Raw genomic sequence first — 4376 nt, forward strand, 5'->3', positions numbered from 1 at the left:
GATTCAATCCACGGGTATCACAAATGACCAGTGAGTTCTTTTCTCATCCCAAAATAAAAATGCCAAAAGAGCCCTACATCCCCTACAATTTCTTCTCCGTTCATCCCATCTAGCTTTCTTAAAAGAATCCTGCTCAACTCAGCCTTCCAGTGGTCTGCCGGGAGCTTGAGAAGAACGCCCACTGGCATGTCCTCTCTGAAATCAGCCAGGTCACCTTTGCACTGCTACTTCTCTCCTGACTCCTTCATCTTCTGGTTTCCTTATCTGATATTTGGTCATAGGGAGTAGCTGTGCTGTTGGCTAGAAGACTAAACTCAAGAGATGGAACAACAAAGGGAAGGGATCTGAGAATACTACACTTCCATCTCCCTTCTGGCAGGATGCTCTTAGGAACGTGTCTCTTAGGATTCTTAGTAGAGACGGGATCATGGAAGAGGAGTTACTCTATGTTTGTGAAATAATTAGATAAAAATGGCTTCTGGGCAGAAGCAGATTTCCTGTCTATTCAATTGGAAAAAAGTCACTCCAACATGACCGGAACTTTTTTTTTTTAATATTTATTTATTTGGCTCTGCTGCATCTTAGCTGTGGCATGCAGAATCTATAGTTTTGGCATGTGAACTCTTAATTGCAGCACGTGGGATCTAGTTTCCTGACCAGGGATCCAACTGGGCCCCCTTCATTGACAGCATGAAGTCTTAGTCACTGGACCACAAGGGAAGTCTCATGACCAGAACTTTGGAAGAGCTCAGACTGAGAACCAGACAACCTACTAGGGAGCAGGTGTGTTATCTTTCCTCTTTCTCCAGCTGGGGTTTTTCCTTCATTCTTCCACCTGCTCCAACCACGTCTGAGATGGTCCTCTAGGCTCCCCTTGCTCTGGGGCGTGCCTGTGACAGACGCACAGAGGACTATATCCCTAGGCCCTCTTGAAATAGGTGGGCTACATGACCAATATTCACGCCAATGAAATGTTGGAGGAAATAATGTTTCAAAGGTCCCTCCATGATTCTCCAAGTTCTCTTTTCTCTTGTTGGAACAAGTGTTGCCATTCCAGGTGGTAGAGCCTTCATCAACCTGTGTCCCTGGGTGAATAAGAGAGCAGGACCCTTTCTCCATCCTTCTTTCCCACTCACTCAAGTAGACTCCATGAGAGCAGGAATGTTTCTATGTTAAGCCACTGATATCTGGGAGCTGTTAACACAGCATAAGCCTAAGCTATCCTGACTACAATGCCCTTATAATCAAATAAAATATGCTCAAATAATTGTAAGTTGATTTCTGTCTCTCTTGGATTAAAAGTTTTCAGCTCTAGTCTTCTAAACATGCTGCTGAGTCTCTTGATTAATAGCCTAGTTTAATAACCACATCCACTTCCCAGGATTAAATTCCGCTTGTCTGCCTTTTAGTACCTTGTAAGGTTGCAAGTCTGCATCGAGTGACCTACTATGTAAATCAGGAGGAATATAACCATGTTGCATTTAAAAAAAAAGAAAGACATCATGGAGATGTCATGATTTCAGCCAAGCTCCAAACAAGGCTTCCTAGGGCCACATGCTGTGGGATCACCATAGTACAGGCTGGTCTTCAGCATCTGGGAGATTAGAAATTCTTTTCCCAAGACTCTAAGAAGACATTAGGTTAACCAGACTCATGTACCAACAGACTAATATATAAACAGGACATCATTTTATTTTTTACAACATGAATGTGTTTTTTCCAATGACTTGAATATTCACGAGCACAATCCAGGATGATTCTTCTCTACAAGAGCAAACCAAGGAAGACAGAACACACAAAGAGAGGCTGACAGAAAGGTGCTGGGAGGCTGACCATCTGGGGAGCCATTCCCTTCAGACCACTAAGGTAGGTCTTCATGAATCACTGGGAAGTTGAATCTTTTTTCGCTCTTTTTCACACACACACGTGCGCACGTGCTGGGGGGCACATACACACATAATATTGGATAAATACTAACAGGTTTTTGCTTTCAAGTTCCTGATTTTTTTTCAAACAGGGCTCAATAAAACTGACTACATGTTAGTTGGGCCAGTAGTTGTTCAATCTTGATTGGCTCAGTCAGTCATTTAGAGAAAATATCTTTATCATTTCAACAGATGGCTGCTTTAATCTACCACACTTACATTTGTTCTGATTTGGGGAGTGCCTGTCAGTCTCATACATCAAACAATTAGAGTTGAAACTTGAGTCTCATAAGGCATTGCAGAATGCCTTTACACATCTAGATTGAGGGGGAGCCCAATTCAGTCTGCCACCTGTTTTTGTAAATAACATTTTCTTTGAACTCATCCGTGCTCATTAACTTGCATATTGTCTGAGACTGCTTTCACACTCAAGAGATGAGTAGCAGCAACAGAGCTTAAAGTATCTCTTATCTGGCTTTCTTTACAGAAAAAAATGTTTGCTGACCTATGATATAGACAGCAGCTTCATCATCTTCTAACCAAATAATTTCTCTAGCCAATAGCAACGGTTCTCAAATTATAGTCAGTTGGACCCTCCAGGTGATGGGCAGGAAATATACATGTGTGAAAATCCCATGTTCGTGTGCACTGGTACTCTCATGGTTCTGACCCCAGGTTTCACTTAGATGGAGAAAAACCCATTTCTATAGTAAACCTGCTATGAGTCACACTGCAGAGATCAACACTGAATAAAGACCCTCAGCCTGGCCGGAACATTATCAAAGATTCAGATCCTCCAAGAAAATTTATCACTGTCCTCTATAAATTATTCAGCTCTTTGGGCTTCAGTTTTCTTGTCTGTTAAGTCAAATAGCCCAGGCTTCAAAACAGGTCATTTTGAAGATCAAAATGAGAGAAAACAAGAAAATAAGTTGTAAGGTCGTCCATTGTAAGGTCTTTTGTAAATGTCACAGGAAGTAGTTTAGAAATGATTGCATCACATTGGTTTTTATATTCAGCAAATATTAAAGAAAATACAGGGTCTCCGATGACACTAACAAAGTAGCTTCCTTGCATCACTTGCTGTCCCCAGTTTCAAAAAGCTGTCCCATCACTTGCTTTCCTCAGTTGTTACCCAAAGGCCTTGGCTCCAAACACCTTGGGTGTTCTCTTCATTAGAAGACAGTTCTACAGACAAGACAGAACGCTGTCCTTCTGCGGGGAACATTTGCCTTCTCCTGTGCACAGAGACCACATCTCAGAGGTTTCCCACCTTTAAGCAAATTGAACAGGAATCCTCCTTTGACGTGGCTTATGGAGTGACCCAGGAGGCTCTGAGACACCTCCAGGAACTCAGGTAAGTTTCAGTTAGAATCACAAAGAGTGCTACATAGGGACAGAAGTGAGCTCTGTGCCAGACAGTGTTGGGTGTACCATGCCACCTGCTTCAGAGGATCTCTCAGATCCCTTCAGTCTCACATTCTGAGTAAATGAGCAGTAGTCTCAGGGCATCATCCAAACCTCTAGAATTTACTAAAAATCAGATGATTAGAATCCATAAGTGTCCACAGTGAGGGCATGGTGTTTGTCTCTGTATGTGTATGTGTGTGACTATACAAATGTGGAAAATGGACAAAGAGATTAAATGTGAGTGCCTACGAGTTAGCATACATGTAGTCAAGATGCAGTGTAGGAAGCAGTAAGGACCAGCAACTCCGGAAGCAAGTGTGTGATCTGAACGCTAGAGCTGCCACTTCCTAGCTGTGTACTTGTGAGCAACATAGGTTAAATCACTGCTCAGCAAAGTTTGTCCTGCCCCACCATTACCTCTGTGGGAGAACTGTCCCTTTCTGCCCTGTTAAAAGCTTAGTTTTGGCCATGAGACTCACTTTGGCAGACAGAATATGGGCAGAAATAGCAGTGTTAAGGAGCTTAAGACGTATTGTATGTTTTTTCTCATTTCTCTATCATCTGACATCTCCATGAAAGAAGCCTCCTCCAGATAGCCACTGAGTCTCCATCCTGGGCCCCAAGTAGGACACAGGGAGCAGAGCCACCCCGGTCAACCCACCAGCCTGTAGACTGTGTGAAAATAAGTGCTTGTTGCCTTGTACCCCTGCGATTTTGCCTTTATTTGTTACGCAGCAAAAAGTGATACAGGCAAGTCACTCCCCCTGTTCCTTCTCCAGGTAAGCTAGGAGAAGGGTGGTGCCCGCTGCAAAGGACTGTCATAATAATTAAATGCGTTGATATATATAAAGCACTTAGAACACTTCCTGGCACATAGTAAGTGCTTTTATAAGTGTGTAAATGTAAGAGGAAGCAGGCACCCGGGTAGGTAAGAGTGGGTGAGCATGGACTCAGGTGTCAGAGTGAGCGTGTGGGAGGAGAAGAAGGGGAGTAGGCGCAGGGGTGCAGGCAGCTGTGTGCAGGGAGGGGAAAGCACGGCCC

This window comes from Bubalus kerabau, chromosome 1 (genome assembly GCF_029407905.1).
Source record: "Bubalus kerabau isolate K-KA32 ecotype Philippines breed swamp buffalo chromosome 1, PCC_UOA_SB_1v2, whole genome shotgun sequence".
NCBI lineage: Eukaryota > Metazoa > Chordata > Mammalia > Artiodactyla > Bovidae > Bubalus > Bubalus kerabau.